The sequence below is a fragment of the Gopherus evgoodei genome, chromosome 2 (assembly GCF_007399415.2).
Source record: "Gopherus evgoodei ecotype Sinaloan lineage chromosome 2, rGopEvg1_v1.p, whole genome shotgun sequence".
In the NCBI taxonomy this organism is placed as follows: Eukaryota; Metazoa; Chordata; order Testudines; family Testudinidae; genus Gopherus; species Gopherus evgoodei.
Window position 1 is genome coordinate 123,662,758 of NC_044323.1, and position 18,129 is coordinate 123,680,886.

Consider the following 18,129-nt stretch of genomic DNA (forward strand, 5'->3'; position numbering starts at 1 on the left):
CCCTTCCAGAAAGAAAGACTGCACTCTGTCCCCAGAAGGGGAGAAAACAAGCACAAGGGACTGACTGAGGGAAGAATTAGCCAGTCCCTGTGCTACCTAGAAGGGTTTGCTTTGCCCAAGCCTGTCTCTCCAAGGCTAAAAAGGACTGAGCCTGCTGAGGAGAAGAAGGTACTTTGCTACACCGGTTTTATTCAACATCTTTATTAATGATCTGGATGGTGGGATTCATTGCACCTACAGCAAGTTCAGGGATGATACTAAACTGAAGGGAGAGGTAGATACCCTACTGGAGGGTAGGGATAGAGTCTAGAGTGACCTAGACAAATTGGAGGACTGGGCCAAAAGAAATCTGATGAGGTTCAACAAGGACAAATGCAGAGTCCTGCACTTATGAAAGAAGAATTCCATGCACCGCTACAGGCTGGGGACCAACTATCTAAGCATTAGTTCTGCAGAAAAGGACCTGGGGATTACAGTGGACAAGAAGCTGGATATGAGTCAGCAGTGTGCCCTCATTGCCAAGAAGGCCAGTGGCATATTGGGCTGTATTAGTAGAAGCATTGCTAGCAGATTGAGGGAAGTGATTATTCCCCTCTATTCAGCACTGGTGAGGCCACACCTGGAGTATTGCATTCAGTTTTGGTCCCCCCAACTCACTAGCGAAGGCATGTGGACAAATTGGACAGAGTCCAGCGGAAGGCAATGAAAATGTTTAGAAGCTGGGGCACATGAGTTCTTCTTCGAGTGATTGCTCACATCCATTCCAGTTAGGTGTGCGCGCCGCGCGTGCACGTTCGTCGGAAACTTTTTACCCTAGCAACTCCAGTGGGCCGGCAGGTCGCCCCCTGGAGTGGCGCCACCATGGCGCCCAATATATATCCCTGCCGGCCCGCCCGCTCCTCAGTTCCTTCTTACCGCCGTGTCGGTCGTTGGAACTGTGGAGCGCGGCATAGCTGTCCTCCACGTCCCTAGCTCTCCTAGTTATCTATCGTTATCTATCGTTATCTCTAGTTTCATTATAGTTGTTAATTAGTTTGTTAAGTTGATAGTTAAGTTAATTAGTTGTAAAGTACTTCTATTGCCGGGGGCTTAGCCCTTCCCGGCACCCGGCACCGGGCTCATGCCTGGTTCGCCGGGCTTCAAGCAGTGTGCGGCCTGCAAGAAGCCTATGCCTACCAGCGATCCCCACGAAGCGTGCCTGAAGTGCCTCGGGGAATCGCACAGATCCGACAAGTGCCGCATCTGTAAGGCCTTTAAGCCGAGGACAAAGAAGGAGGGGGATCAAAGGCTCCGAACTCTCCTAATGGAGGCGGCACTTGACCCGACGGCTTCGCAGGCCGTGGTATCGGCACCGGCACCGGATCGCTCCGGCACCGAGAAGACTCCTCGGCACCGACCCTCTCCGGCACTGGAGCCAGAGCCAAGGCCGTCGAAGTCTAATACTCCGGCCAGGCAGACCCGGCTAGAGCGCCCGGCCTCGACATCGGCCGCGGCGCCGCCGGCACCGTCAGCACCGTTGACTCCGGGCCCGGCGGGTCCGTTGAGTCCGGTGCCGCCGAGCTCCCCCATGAGATCTGGGGTTGAGATAGTGGTCCCGTCCACACCGGAGACCTTCGCCTCGGCTCGGGACCTTATTGCCCTGACGGAGCCTACTCGGCTGCCACCCCCGGTACCTCCGGTGCGGGTCGTGTCCAGAGGCAAGCCCATGATGTCGGCACCGCCCAGAGACAGTCGTTCCCGATCCAGGTCCCGACGTCTTGGGCGCTCCAGATCCCGACGCCGCTCGCAGTCCCGGCACCGCTCCCCTCAGCGGTACCGGTCGCACTCGCGGCACCGGTCGGCATCGAGAAGGTCGCGGTCAGGCTCCAGTCGACACCGGCACCGCGACTCCAGGAGCAGGTCCCGACGCTACTCGCCGCACCGGTCGACCTCCCGGCACCGAGCTGGTGGCAGGTCCCGGTCCCGGTCTCGCTCGACCTCCCGGCACCGAGCTGGTGGCAGGTCCCGGTCGACCTCCCGGCACCGAACTGGTAGCAGGTCCCGGCACCGAAGCGGCGCCCGGCACCGAAGCGGCGCCCGGCACCGATCAGGATCACGGCACCGATCAGGATCACGGCACCGTGACAGATCCCGGTCCCGGTCCCGATCCCGGCACCGGTATGACTCCCGGTACCGGTCCCCGGCACCGAGACGATCCTCCGTGCCGGCCCGCGCAGACCCGTACCATCCAGGGTCGGCCCCACCGTGGCCCTCGAGACAGCCGTCCGTATCCTCCCAGACGGACAGCGGCTATGCGCTGGGCACCGACCGGCAGGCGGCGCTGTTTGGTGATCCGCCGCTGCAGGACCAAGGCCCACAACAGTGGGGATTCTGGACACCCTGGGCGTACCATCAGGCCCAGGGCCCCCAGCAGCTCCCTCCTAGGCCGGCGACTGCGGAGCGTAGGGCCCCGGAAGCCTCGTTGTCTCGCCCCCCTCCCTCCCCGGAAGGGGAGGAAGGGTCCAAGCAGCAGGACTCCGCGGTGGCTCCGGAGGCAGAGGCGAGGGCTGAGGAAGACCCTCAGTTAGACACTCTCGGGCCGGGGGTCTCATCATCCTCCTCCCCGGATGAGGCGGTGGCGGGTACCTCCTCCAACAGTCCCCCCCCGCTGGATCTCAGGGCGCACCAAGACCTCCTCAGGCGATTGGCTCAAAATCTGAGTCTGCAGGCGGAGGAGGTCTCGGAGATAGAGGATCCAATTGTAACCATCATCTCCTCTGATGCTCCCACCAGGGTCGCCCTGCCCTTTATACGAACCATCCAGGCCAACGCCAACACCATCTGGCAGTCTCCGGCCTCCATCCCTCCGACAGCAAAAGGCGTCGAGAGGAAGTACATGGCCCCTTCCAGGGGATACGAATATCTCCATGTACACCCGACCCCGTGTTCACTGGTGGTTCAATCGGTGAACGATAGGGAGCGTCATGGCCAGGAGGCTCCGGCCCCCAAATCAAGAGAGGCCAGGCGGATGGACCTCCTTGGCCGTAAGGTGTATTCGGCTGGGGCGCTGCAGCTCAGGGTCTCCAACCAGCAGGCCCTGCTGAGCAGATATGCCTTTGATTCCTGGGTGGCAGTGGACAAATTTAAGGAGCTGCTGCCACAGGATGCTCGCCAAGAGTTTACGGCCATCTTGGACGAAGGCAAGAAGGTCGCACGCACGGCCTTGCAAGCCTCCTTGGACGCTGCGGACTCGGCTGCCCGTACCCTTGCGTCAGGTGTTACGATGCGTCGCATCTCCTGGCTGCAGGTTTCCGGCCTTCCGCCGGAGCTCCAGCATACCATACAGGACCTTCCTTTCGAAGGCCAGGGCCTATTTTCTGACAAAACAGACCCCAGACTCAAGAGTCTGAAAGATAACCGAGTCGTTATGCGGTCCCTCGGGATGCACACTCCCGTGACGCAGCGTAGACCCTTCCGGCCGCAACAACAACAACAACAACAACGCAGGCCGTTTTCCCAGTTCCGCCAGCGGCAGGACCTTTACAGGCGCCGCGGCAGGAACGGGAGGCGCAGGCAGTCGGGGAACCAAGGGGGGCAGAACCAAGGCTCCTCAAAACCCCCGCCTGGTCCTAAACCTTCATTTTGAAGGTGCGCTCGAGGGCGCAGTAACAGTTTCCCCTATGGATCCTTCCCCCCCGTTTTCCAACCGCCTTTCGTTTTTCCTCCCGGCGTGGTCCCAAATAACATCGGACCGCTGGGTCTTAAGCGTGGTGCAGACGGGATACCGCCTGCAGTTTGTTTCGTTTCCTCCTTCCCGCCCTCCTTCCTCGTCCCTCTTCAGGGACCCCTCTCACGAGCAATTCCTTCGGCAGGAGGTGCAGACGCTCCTCAGCAAAGGAGCTATAGAGGCGGTTCCGGAAAACGAGAAAGGCAAGGGGTTTTATTCCCGCTACTTTCTGATCCCCAAGGCCAAGGGGGGCCTCAGGCCTATCCTCGACCTGCGAGAGCTCAACAAATACCTCGTGAAATTGAAGTTCCGCATGGTATCCCTGGGGACCATTATTCCATCCCTGGATCCGGGAGACTGGTACGCCGCCCTCGACATGCAGGACGCGTATTTCCACATTGCCATTTGGCCGCGCCACAGACGCTTTCTCCGCTTCATTGTGGGGGCTCTTCATTATCAATTTGCAGTCCTCCCGTTCGGCCTGTCCACGGCCCCGAGGGTGTTTACAAAATGCATGGCAGTTGTCGTGGCGCATCTTCGGCGCAACCGTGTCCACGTGTTCCCTTATCTGGACGATTGGTTGATTCGGGGCACGTCGGAACAGCAGGTGACCAGCCATGTCCGCGTGATCACCGGCATGTTTGCGAGTCTGGGCCTGTTGATAAACACAGACAAGTCCACCCTGAGGCGCTCTCAGAAGGTGGAATTTATCGGGGCCGTCCTGGACGCCACTGTGGGCAGGGCCTCGCTGCCTCTGCAGCGGTTCCAGACCATGGCGGCGATCGTTCAACGCTTGCGGTCAGCCCCGTTGACGTCAGTGAGGACATGTCTAACCCTGTTAGGCCACATGGCGGCGTGCACCTTTGTGACCGACTACGCTCGGCTCCGCATGAGACCTCTCCAGCTGTGGCTTATCAGTCATTACAGGCCGGCAAGGCAACCGTTAGACATGTTACTCACAATCCCCCAGAAGGTCTTAGATTCCCTCGGCTGGTGGTTGGACCAGTCCGTATTGTGTGCGGGTCTTCCCTTTCACCCGTCTCAGCCCTCGGTATCCCTGACAACGGATGCCTCAGATCTAGGCTGGGGGGCCCACCTAGGGACCCTGCGGACGCAGGGCCTGTGGTCTCAGGAGGAGGTGGGGCTACACATCAACATGAGGGAGTTGAGAGCGGTCCGCCTTGCTTGCCAAACGTTTTGTCATCAGCTTCAGGGTCGTTGTGTAGCCGTGTTCACGGACAACACGACGACCATGTATTATATCAACAAGCAGGGCGGCACCAGGTCCTCCTCCCTGTGCCTCGAGGCGATACGGCTCTGGGACTTTTGCGTAGCCCACTCCATTCACCTCAGGGCTTCCTTCCTTCCCGGAGTACGGAACACGCTGGCGGATCGATTGAGCAGATCCTTCCTGTCACACGAGTGGTCCCTTCGCCCGGACGTCGCTCTCTCCATTTTCCGGAGGTGGGGTTATCCCCGGGTGGACCTCTTTGCGTCCAAGGGGAACAGGAAGTGCCAAGCGTTCTGCTCCTTTCAGGGCAGGGAGCCGGGGTCGATAGCGGATGCCTTCCTCATCCAGTGGTCGACCCACCTGTACTATGCGTTTCCTCCGTTCCCTCTGGTTCACAAGGTCCTCCTGAAGGTGCGCAGAGACAGGGCTCGTGTGATCATGGTGGCCCCGGCATGGCCCAGACAGCACTGGTACACCATGCTGCTGGACTTGGCCGTAGCCGACCCAGTTCCCCTGCCCCTTCATCCGGACCTGATTACCCAGGACCACGGGTCTCTCTGTCACCCAGACCTGCAGTCGCTGCACCTAGCGGCGTGGCTCCTGCGTGGCTAACTGGTTCCGAGCTGCGCTGCTCCACGCCCGTGAGAGAGGTGCTCTTGAGCAGCAGGAAACCGTCCACAAGAGCCACGTATTCGGCGAAATGGAAACGCTTCTCCTGTTGGTGCGTAGAGAAAAATCTCCGCCCTATGGAAGTTTCGGTAACCGAAATCTTAGACTATGTTTGGTCCCTCAAAGAGCAAGGTCTGGCCTTATCGTCGTTGCGAGTCCATCTAGCAGCTATCTCCACCTTTCACCCGGGTGCGGACGGTCGCTCCGTTTTTTCTCACCCGACGGTGTCGAGATTCCTTAAAGGGCTGGAACGGTTATTCCCTAACGTCCGTCCCCCTGCTCCAACCTGGGATCTTAACCTGGTGTTGTCCCGGCTCATGGGGCCCCCCTTTGAGCCGTTAGCTACTTGCTCCCTGCTTTACCTCTCTTGGAAGGCTGCCTTTCTAGTAGCTATCACCTCAGCTAGACGGGTGTCGGAACTCCGAGCCCTTGTGGTAGACCCCCCATACACGGTCTTCCACAAAGACAAGGTGCAGCTTAGACCGCACCCTGCCTTTCTACCCAAGGTGGTCTCAGCCTTCCACGTCAGCCAAGAGATTTTCCTCCCGGTTTTTTTCCCAAAACCTCACTCCTCAGGCAGGGAGCAGCAGCTCCACTCGCTGGATGTCCGTAGAGCTCTCGCGTTCTACATAGAGAGGACCAAACCCTTCCGCAAATCCCCCCAGCTTTTCGTGGCGGTAGCGGACCGTATGAAAGGGCTTCCTATCTCCTCCCAGAGGTTATCCTCGTGGGTTACGTCCTGTATCAGGACCTGTTATGACTTGGCCCATGTCCCTACGGGCCGTGTGACTGCGCATTCTACCAGGGCGCAGGCGTCGTCGCTGGCTTTCCTCGCCCGTGTACCCATCCAGGAAATCTGTCGGGCAGCGACCTGGTCATCGGTCCACACCTTTGCTTCCCACTACGCCCTGGTACAGCAGTCGAGAGAGGATGCGGCCTTCGGAACTGCAGTGCTCCATGCCGCGACTTCTCACTCCGACCCCACCGCCTAGGTATGGCTTGGGAGTCACCTAACTGGAATGGATGTGAGCAATCACTCGAAGAAGAAAAGACGGTTACTCACCTTTGTAACTGTTGTTCTTCGAGATGTGTTGCTCACATCCATTCCACACCCGCCCTCCTTCCCCACTGTCGGAGTAGCCGGCAAGAAGGAACTGAGGAGCGGGCGGGCCGGCAGGGATATATATTGGGCGCCATGGCGGCGCCACTCCAGGGGGCGACCTGCCGGCCCACTGGAGTTGCTAGGGTAAAAAGTTTCCGACGAACGTGCACGCGCGGCGCGCACACCTAACTGGAATGGATGTGAGCAACACATCTCGAAGAACAACAGTTACAAAGGTGAGTAACCGTCTTTTCTGAGGAGAGACTGAAGGAACTGGGGTTATTTAGTCTGGAGAAGAGAAGAGTTGGGGAGATTTGATAGCAGCCTTCAACTACCTGAACAGGGATTCCAAGGAGGATGGAACTTCGTTGTTCTCAGTGGTGGCAGAAGACAGAAGGAATAATGGTCTCAAGTTGCAGTGGAGGATTTTAGGTTATATTGGGAAACACTATCTCACTAGGAGGGTGGTGAAGCAGTGGAATGGGTTACCTAGGGAGGTGGTGTAATCTCCATCCTTATAGGTTTTTAAGGCCCAGCTTGACAAAGCACTGGCTGGGATGATTTAGTTGGTGTTGGTCCTGCTTTGAGCAGGGGGTTGGACTAGCTGACCTCCTGAGATCCCTTCCAACCCTAGTCGTCTATGATTCTATGATAATTTTTGGAAAAAAAGAGAAGTACTTAATTCCAAAAAGAAATTTAATACCCAAACAGTCATGCTTTTTTTCCCCTTATTTTTTAATACTGAGATTTTCAAAGAAGAGTGAGAAAGTCAGATACCACAAATCATGCTGGAGGTAGAGGATGTGGGGCTCAAGTCCCCCCCGCCCCCTCCAATTTCTGCTTGGCCTGACCAGGGGGCAAGGGAGAGGAAGAGGGGCTCTGTCCCTCTCCCACTGTGCCAGCACTCTGCCTCAAGAAGGGGCAATCTAGCTTGCTGTTCTGTGCAGCAGGCTGCCTGGGAGAGATCCTGGCTGGAATGGTGGCCTGCCCCACGGAGACCCAGCTTTTGAGTGAGCTGAAGCCCACCTTTCTCCCCCAAGCAGATTTCTGCCTCACTTGGCCCCTGTCTCTGGCAGCCAGGCCCAGGCAGGGAGCGGAAGGGGTGCGACCAGTGGCTTCTTACACCTGCCACTCTGGGTTGCTGCTCTGTGCTGCACGGTGGCCTGCTCTACCTCCTCTGCTTCCCACCTGGGCCAGGCTGCCAGGAACAGGGGCTAAGCAAGCCAGAAATATGTCAGAGAGAAAGGGCTGCTCTGGCTCACTAGGCCCTATCCCTGCAGCTGGGCCTGGGCAGGGAACAGAGGGGGCGGGGGCTGCGATCTCCCCAGCCAGGCTCTCTCTCAGGCAGCCACCATGCTGCCCAGAGGCAGAGACCGTGAGTTACCATCTTCAGCTATGTAAGAAGTGCCCCCCTCCCACTCCCCACTCCCCACATGGGCCCAGAGCGGCCAAATGTGTGAGGTCAGAGGAGCAGCATGAGAAGAACAGAGCCCCTTCCCCTGCAGGTAGTTCTGCTGGGGTGGGGAGAGCATGCAGGGAGGTCACTAATCAGAGGATACATGTGCGGCAGTCACATGTCCTCCCATTCACATTGTGCCCCCCCAGTATCAGAAGGTATGAGTCATTTATGCCAAACTGATTTAATTTCAATGGGATAGGGCACATAACTCCCTTAGGCGCCTTTGAAAATCCCAGCCAAAGAATGCAGAGATCCAAAGAAAGTGTAGAAGCCTTTCAATCCAGTGTGGAAGTCCTTAAATGAACAGCACTGCACTGTGACCATGGTATTAGTAAGAAAGAACATGTAAAGAGGTCACATAATCACTTTCAGGAAGAATACAGTTAATGTCTGCCTTATCTCTGAACCAGGCAGTGAAACTAGCAGAACAGCTTTAACTAGTGAAAGTGAACGCTAGCTATCAAATGGATGTTGGAAACATGATGCAACAAATTGCAAAGCAAAAAAATTCTATGGAGAAAAGAAAAGTTAAAAAAAGTGTATGAAAAAAGTTTCCATGAAATAAATATGTTAGATGTGACAAAGAAGAAGAAAAAGTTAGAAGAAACTGGCCCAACCAGTGGAAGCATGAGCAGGAATTTTAAGAAAACAGGATATTCGGAGTATGTCAGTCAAAGCGCAGGAAACTGGGCAATGGTCCAAGAAAGGCTGAATTATGTCTGTTGCCTAGGATGTGTGTCCAAAGACAGCATTAATCAATAGGCATAGATTGTTAATCTCAAGGTTTGCAGTAATATTGTTACATTTAAAATTGATTTGGGGGCAAAGGTGACTTGTAAAAAGATTTCTAAAGGTACGAGCCCTAGCTGTAAGTTGGAGCAGCCTTGCACAGTGCTCAGTAGACCATGGAAACAGATAATTTACTCTATTAATTAAATTCAAAGACGAGTAAGTGTTTGACATCTTTGTCATTAATGAGGAGGGATACAGCAAGTAACCTCCTAGTCCAAACAAAAAATGAGATAGTGTCACTGAAAATGGCCATCTTAAAAGACAAACACTGTGAATCTGATTAAAATAGGGTGCAATGGCCTTTGCTTTCAGCACAGACTTAGGGATGTGAGGTAATCCCACTACTTTCCATAGTGAAGAAACAGATATGATGAAGCACAGTAGTGAATCAACAAAATATTGTTTCCCTATACAGTCTTTATGGGGAGAAAGGGACATGTTTCACCCTATATATATATATAAATCAGTTCAATGAAGCAGTAAGGATAGAAAGGTACCTTCTCTCACCATGAGATATAATTTCCCTGGTAACTAACATAACAGTATTCTCATCAGTGGATGCAGCTAGTAGATTCTGGAAAGTTCTCCCCCCCAACAATCCCAAGCTGGTGACTGATAATGCCATGTAGAAGATATTGCTTTCTTTACCTCTCATTTAGCAACACAAGCATCTTGCAAATCTTCCAAAGAAAATTTAAAGTGATTCTATGAGGAAAGGAAGTAATGAACATGTATACGGATAATATTTTAGTTTGGGGAAAGTATTAAGAAGAACACAACAGAAGTATACAACAAATTCTGAAGGTAATTGAGAATTCTTCACTAAAATTTAATAGGAAAAAATATTCTATGACAAATTCAACTCCAGTTCTTAAGGCACGTAATTCATAGAATCATAGAATATCAAGGTTGGAAGGGACCTCAGGAGGCATCTAGTCCAACTCCCTGCTCAAACCAGGATCAATTCCCAACTAAATCATCCCAGCCAGGGTTTTCTCAAGCCTAACCTTAAAAATCTCTAAGGAAGAAGATTCCACCACCTTCCTAGGTAACCCATTCCACTGCTTCACCACCCTCCTAGTGATAAAGTTTTTCCTAATATCCAACCTAGACCTCCCCCACTGCAACTTGAGACCATTACTCCTTGTTCTGTCATCTGGTACCACTGAGAACAGTCTAAATCCATTCTCTTTGGAACCCCCTTTCAGGTAGTTCAATGCAGCTATCAAATCTCCCCTCACTCTTCTCTTCTCCAGATTAAATAATCCCAGTTCCCTCAGCCTCTCCTCATAACTCATGTGCTCGAGCCCCCTAATCATTTTTGTTGCCCTCCGCTGGACTCTTTCCAATTTTTCTACATCCTTCTTGTAGTGTGAGGCCCAAAACTGGACACAGTATTCCAGATGAGGCCTCACCAATGCCAAATAGAGGGGAAAGATCACTTCCCTCAATCTGATGGCAATGCCCCTACTTATACAGCCTAAAATGTTGTTTGCCTTCTTGGCAAGAAGGGCACACTGTTGACTCATATCCAGCTACTCATCCACTGTAACCCCTTGGTCCTTTTCTGCAGAACTACTGCCTCACAATTCGGTCCCTAGTCTGTAACAGTGCATTGGATTCTTCTGTTCTAAGTGTAGGACTCTGCACTTGTCCTTGTTGAACCTCATCAGATTTCTTTTAGCCCAATCCTCCAATTTGTCTAAATCCTGCTGTATCCTATCCCTACCCTCCAGCAAATCTACCACTCTTCCCAGTTTACTGTCATCTGCAAACTTGCTGACAGTGCAGTCCACACCATCCTCCAGATCATTAATGATAAAGAGGAGATGAAGGCTGAACAAAAAAAGTAAAAGATCTTGTTGAAATGACACCACCTATATGTTTCAGATTTGACTTGATCCATTGCATTGCATGATGCAATTCTGGAGCAGATGAAAATATATAAATATTCACATTTCAAATGTAAAGGTGCTTTTTCACTTGTGTTTCACGTGGCCATGTTTTCACTGAAAACGGAGCCTTCATATGAGCTGAAAAATTATTATTATTTATTATTAAACTTGTCCTTTTCTGTATTCATAATGAAAATTAAAAAAAACATCAAATAGTGACTTTCTCAAGTGATAACGTGATCTGTATAACCCATTGATAGCTTCATGTCTCATGACTGATGCACTTATCCCAAACTGATGCTGGTTTAAATCTTATACCAAAATACATCAACATGTCTTCTCTCTTGCTCACTTTACCTTTTAGAAAAATTTCCAATCTTGATATAAATATTGTCAGTAATGGAGACTCCACCACAATTCTTAGTAAACTATTCCAATGGTTAATTACACTCACCGTTCAAAATATGTCTTATTTTGTCTGACTTTGTCTAGTTTCAACTTGCAGCCATTGGATTGTGTTACATCTTTCTTTGCTACATCAAAGAGCCCATTATTAAATATTTGTTCCTCGTGTAGATACTTAAAGACTGTGATCAAGTCACTTCTTTACATTCCCTTTGTAAAGCTAAATAGATTTAGCTCTTTCAATCTATCACTGTAAAGCATGTTTTCTAATCCTTTAATCATTCTCATGGCTCTTCTCTGAATCCTCTCCAAGTTATCAGCATCTTTCTTGAATTGTAGATACCAGAACAGGATACAGCATTGCAGAAACAATTGCACCAATGCCAACTACAGAGCTGAAATAACCTCTTTACTCCTGCTCAAGATTCCCCACATTAGCTCTTGGGCTACGATGTCACACAGGGAGCTCATGTTCAGCTGATTATCTGCCATGACTCCCAAATCTTTTTCAGAGTCACTACTTTGGAGGGTAGTGTCTCCCAGCTTTAAAATATGGCCTGCGGTCTTTGTTCTTATATGTATTTATTTACATTTAGCAGTGTTAAAATGCAGACTGTTTGCTTGCGCCCAGTTTACCAAGTGATCCAGATCATTGTGTACTAGTGACCTGCCTTCTTCATTATTTATGACTCTCACAATTTTTGTGGTGTTTGAAAACTCTATCACTTGATGATTTTAAGTTTTCTTCAAGATCATTGACAGAAATGTTAAACAGCAAAGGGCCCCTGCTGGATCCCACTGGAAACATACCACTCAATAACTATTCTCTGTTTACAGTTACATTTTGTGGCCTATCAGTTACCCAGTTTTTAATCTATTTAATGTGTTCCATATTAATTCTATATTGTTTGTTTTTTAATCAAAATATTGTGTGATACTAAGTCAAATACCTTACCGAAATCTATTACATCAACACTATATAGTGCCCCATTAGTTCAGGTTGCTCCAGCATTTCTATTTATAACAAAGATAATGAAGTTCTCTACAATTGTGTGTTTGGGTTAGAGAATTAATTCAAAGTGCCCCGTGTAGTCTGGGAAGTGCTTGAATTTTCTATGACATTTTCCTGGGGGGAGAAGGAGGGAATAAATCCAAAACTAATCTGAGCTTAGTTGTAACTATTTCAGAAAGCTGTTTGCAACCAAAATTTTTGCATTGTTTCATTGTTCCTACAGACCTAATTACAAATCTAATAAATAGGCTTGTTGAAACAATTTTCTGAAATCTAAAGGTTTCATGGTAATATGTTGATTTTGACAAATTTTTCAACAGGAAAAAGTTTATCATTTTGACTTTCATTCTTGTTCGATGTCAAAATATTTCATTTTTGCAAATTCAAAGCAAATTACTCTCAATAAGGTAAGTCATTTCATTTTAATAAGATAAAATATTTTGTTTTGACTTTAACTTTTTGACTCATTTTGTTTGGACTTTTATATTATTGTAAGCCATGCCTGCTCAGTGTGGCACTCTCTCCCCCTCTAGTTGTGGATAGGCCAGTTAGAGACTGGTGAGCCTGGTGAGCCTGCTACAACCTCAGCTGATAGGCAGTAGAGGCTCATGAACTAAGATCTAGAGGTCCCAGATTTGGTCCACACTGCTGAAAATCCACTGTGACACTCTCTACCTCACAGTAGTACCCTGGAGTATGTCAGTCAAAGCGCAGGAAACTGGGCAATGGTCCAAGAAAGGCTGAATTATGTCTGTTGCCTAGGATGTGTGTCCAAAGACAGCATTAATCAATAGGTGATATGATTATAATAGATTTTGTACAAAGTATACCTTGTGAGGTATCATTTTTAAAGTCTTGATCTACTGAACATTAATATCCAGTTAGATTTTATATGCTATCATTTATGAAGTTATGAAGCATTGCTATATGTGTTACTAAAATATGTTGTGAGGTTGGAAAACACTCACAGCCAACCTTTCAATTGCAATGAAGGACCAGTTAGATGTGTAATGGCTGATTAAAGGGAATCCACTCTCCCAATGGCCATTCCAGAGACCTCTCAGAAAGAGCATGTATGCAATGGAGACTGCTTGATTAATGGGAACTGCCTGATCCCCAAATCACAGCAAAGATCTTTCCAGCAAGCTGTAAGAAAATAAGAGGAGGGGAAGTAATATCATCACTTGGCCCCTCTTCCTCCACCCCCAACTCAACTCCTGGAGAAGCATCTGGAGGACAAAGATTTTGAACTGAGGAAGGGTGATCCCAGGCTGGAAGGATCTGTAACCTGCTTGTACCATCTCTCCGGGTGAGACACTGCTTGATTCAAACCCTGTTTAATTTGTAGAAGTTAGACTGAAAATTTGTTTTTATTTCTTTAGTAACCAACTTTGATCTCTATGCTTGTTACTTATAACCACTTAAAATCTTTCTGTAGTTCATACATCTGTTTTATATTTTACCTAAAACTGTGTTTTGGTTGAAGTGCTTGGCTCAGTTTACAAAGGTTAGTAGTAGGAGTGGTGAACTGAATAATGAACTCACACTGGTTAGGCTTCTGACCACTGCAAGACAGTAGAGTTCTGGGGTGCAAAGCTGGGGAGCTGGGAGGAATTGAGCATCTCTATTGTTGGTCCATGAGTGGCTGGGAGAGCATTCATGTAACTCAGTTGGGTGTGTCCCTGCCTGTGGATGGCTGTGTAAGTACAGTGCCTGCCAGAGGTTTGTAACTTAACATCAGCATCCCAGTGTGAGGGCCAGCCCAGGTTGATGGGACAGGGCTCAGCAATCCCACAGTCCAGTTTGCAACCCAGGGACCCCATCACACCCACCCAAGGGTGTTGGAATTACAAGTCGTGGCCTGTACATGGAATTCAACTGGAAAGTCAGTGAAGAATGTAAGGTGATTTTATGGATCTCTGTAGTCTAAGGGTAGTTAATCATCAACAGAAGCCCTTACCTGGTGCCTCTCTGCTTTGGCCACAGTGAGTTTCAATGGCCTGGGTTCTTAGCTATTAACTGGTGGTGCCTCCACCTGACTGTTCAAGGGAAACAGGAACCCTACTGTACCTCCCTATGTGGTTTCGACTATCCCTGACTTGGTACTTATCTTTATAATTAGTCTGTTGCTTCTTACATATACTTTTATGACACTTCCATAAAAAAGGAACCAACAATCAAGGTACACTTTAATCAAAAGGGGAAATATAGAGGAAAGAGGAAGATAGATGTGGAGAAATTGGAGAGGGTCCAGAGAAGAGCAACAAGAATGATTAGAGGTCTTGAGAACATGACCTATGAAGGAAGGCTGAAGGAACTGGGTTGTTTAGTTTGGAAAAGAGAAGACTGAGAGGGGGACATGATAGCAGTTTTCAGGTATCTAAAAGGTTGTCATCAGGAGGAGGGAGAAAACTTGTTCACCTTAGCCTCCAATGATAGAACAAGAAGCAATGGGCTTAAACTGCAGCAAGGGAGATTTAGGTTGGACATTAGGAAAAAGTTCCTAACTGTCAGGGTAGTTAAACACTGGAATAGATTGCCTAGGGAAGTTGTGGAATCTCCATCTCTGGAGATATTTAAGAGTAGGTTAGATAAATGTCTATTAGGGATGGTCTAGACAGTATTTGGTCCTGCCATGAGGGTAGGGGACTGGACTCGATGATCTCTCGAGGTCCCTTCCAGTCCTAGAGTCTATGAGTCTATGAGATTTCGAATGGCACATCAGTAACACCCTACAACCTGCAAGTAACACAGCTCCCAGAATAGATTTCACAGAATTCATGAGTCCAGTTTATTCCACTCTAGTGGGCTCTGTAATGTGAGGAACCCATGTGCTTGATAACTAATTGCAGAAGTGAAGTTGCTTAAGTGTGATGAGGGTGCCAATTTCCCCAGAGTGCTAACCTCAGGAAGATCACTTACACTCCCTCAACTAGGAAGAGGCAGTCAGGGAATTGCCTACAATCCCTGCAATGGGAGAGCCACCTGTAATGTTGATGTCCTTGGGTGGGTCATTGGCAGTGGGGATCAATCTGGACATTAATCTTAATCTTAATGCATGAGCCTCTACTGTCCAAGAGAAAAGACACATCTCTGTCAGCCGAGGCTGTAGCAGGCTCATCAATTTCTAGCTGGCCTAGCCATCACTAGAGGGGAACACAGTGTCACTCTGAGCAGGCATGGCTTATGTTATATTTATATATAATATTTTAATTTATGGCTAATATTTTAAATTGTAATCTTTTGACATTATCAAAACATAATATATAGTACTGAATCCAGAATTTTTATATCATGTGAAATTTCAAAATTTCAGCTTTTCATTACAATTTGGAATGAGGACAAATTTTGAAGTGTCAGAATTCCCTATAGAATGGAAATTCCAGTTTCTGACTAGCTGTAGAAATAAAGAAGTTACAAGAAAAAATTAATATGTGAAAAGTCTTTAATATGTGTAGTTTTGCACAAATGCACAAATGATGCTGTATCTTTTGTATGACTAGTTATCAAGGTTTAAAAAGTTTCAGAAAAAAGAGAAAGGAAAAAGAGAGAGATTCTTCATCCAAATTACCAGCAACAATATATAGGAATTAATCCTATAGTTCAATTTATAGAGGTCTGAGCTGCAGATGTGAATGTCCGTTGATTGGGCTCTACTGCTGACCCACATGGGTGCACTTTATGACTGCATATACTATTTTTTTTCAATTTCCTTTTTTAAAAAAAAAAGAAACCGATTTATTTAATTCACAAAATGAGACACCACCCTCAATACCCATTGTTAGTTTAAAAAACCATCATGGAGTGAAAGTAGAGCATATTTTAGAAAAAAAAATCTAATCTAGATTTTAACATTTCCTATGATTGAGAATCCATCACATCTATTGGTAAAATGTCCCGATGGTTAATTACCATCACTAGTTTGTTTGTTTTTTAAATCCACCTTATCTCTAGTCTGAATGTGTTTAGTTTAATTTCCAGACATTGTTTGGATCTTGTTATACCCTCTACGGAGAACAGGGAAATATCTGAATTTTTATAAACATAATATGCCCTCAGTGTATCTGTCTGATATTATTTTGCCTGGATACATCATAAGATAAAAAAGGAGTTGTTAAAGAAACCAGGCAGGAAAGGTAAAACAATGGTCTAGATAATGCACATCCCCTCAAACACAATAGAGAGATTTGGAACTGTGAAGAGGGCCTCCATAGCCCCAACCTTGGTGACAGGGCTGTTTGCCAAGAGTGAGAAACTGACGACCAAAAGACACTCACCTGTTAAAGGATCTGCTCTAGAGACAGGGGAGGGGAACTTGTCAGCAGCTGCGGACTGAAACAGAGATACTGGCTGAGAGTAAGGGGTCGCAGTGGGCAAGCTGTAACTTGGTCCCCTAGAGAAGAGGGGACACCAAGGCTAAGTCATGTCTTCCAGGTGCTTGAGGGCAGTGCCAAGTAAAGGTAAGTCAATATGTGTACAGGTCCCTTTGGTTGTTTTAAACCATTTTTTTGAGGGCTGTGTACCTTTTGGCAAAATAAATCACACTTAGTTGGAAGAAGCTGCTTCTGTGTCACGCAAAGTGTTATTGTCCATGGGCTCCTGAAGGAAAACTCTTCCAGGAGCCAAGCTTGCTAGATATCACAGTTGATAACCAGGGGGATAGAGCCCAGAGACCCAGTCAGAGAGTGTTTGGATTGCAGGCTCTCAGACCAAAGGTAACTAGATGTGTGGGCCTGCCACTTAAGAGGTATGCATTTGAGGGACCAGGAAAGGATCTCAACAAGGGCAGTCTGGCCAGGGATCTTGAAACACTCTATTACCTATAGACTTATTAATTCAACCCTAAACTCTCTTTGAAGCCAAATAGATCAAGTTCCTTGAATCTCTTACTATAAAATATGTTTTCTAATCCTTCAGTCATCCATGTGGACACCAGAACTAGCCACAATATCTCGGTAGTGGTCACACCAAATACAGAGGTAATATAACCTGCCTAAGGCATTTTAAATACATGAAGACATTGTCTACATTTTCCTAAATAAAGAACAAAAATATGTATTGACCAATTCTGCCATTTCTACCTTATGATTGTTAGGGTTCCTTTTGTTCCTGATATACTTAAACTCCTTTCTTTATTGTACTTATCTATTCTGGCCATGGATGTTCCTTTGCTTCGTTTACCAATTTCTGCAATTTATAGCTTCTAATTATATTCATTGTTATCAACTTCCGTCTCTCCATTTGTTATACATTATTATTTATTTTGAATTTCTGCTTTTGTTTCCCCTCTAAGTCAAGCTGTTTTTAACCAGTGAAGTCTTCTCTCTTGATGTGGGATTGTGGCTTTTTAGCATCTGCTAAAATATGCTTAGCCTGTTCCCCATTATAGAACATAGAATCATAGGTTCAAAGGGTCATCTAGTCTAAACCCCCTGCCAAGATGGCAGGATTTGTTGGTCCTAAACCATCCAAGGATAGATGGCCATCCAGCCTCCTTTTGAAATCTCCAGTGAAGAATCTTCCACAACCTCTCTAGGCAGCCTGTTCCAGTTCTACTGTTCTTAGGAAGTTTTTCCAGAGATTTAATCTAAGCCTGCTATGCTGTAGTTTGAACCCATTGCCTCTTTTCCTGTTCTCTGTGGCAAAAGAAAAATACTTTCCTCCATCTTTTTATGGCAGCCTTTCAAGTATCTGAAGACTGCTATCATATCCCCCTTAATCTTCTCTTTTCCAAACTAACATGCCCAGTTCCCTTCAGCCTTTGCTCATAGGGCTGCATTCCATCCCTCTGATCATCTTTGTTGCTCACCTCTGGATCCTTCCCAGTTTCTCTACATCGTTCTACACATTGGTGACCA

General features: G+C 47.9%; 1 long non-coding RNA gene across 1 annotated transcript in view; it reads right to left on the reverse strand.

The window, feature by feature from the left end:
- The window catches only part of LOC115646129, a 1,027,118-nt gene extending 1,015,861 nt beyond the window's left edge, over nt 1-11,257 (reverse strand). The window contains exon 1 of the long non-coding RNA XR_003998949.1: nt 11,207-11,257. This is a non-coding gene — a long non-coding RNA (uncharacterized LOC115646129). The remainder of the gene's footprint in view (nt 1-11,206) is intronic.
- Nucleotides 11,258-18,129: the final 6,872 nt, after the last annotated feature.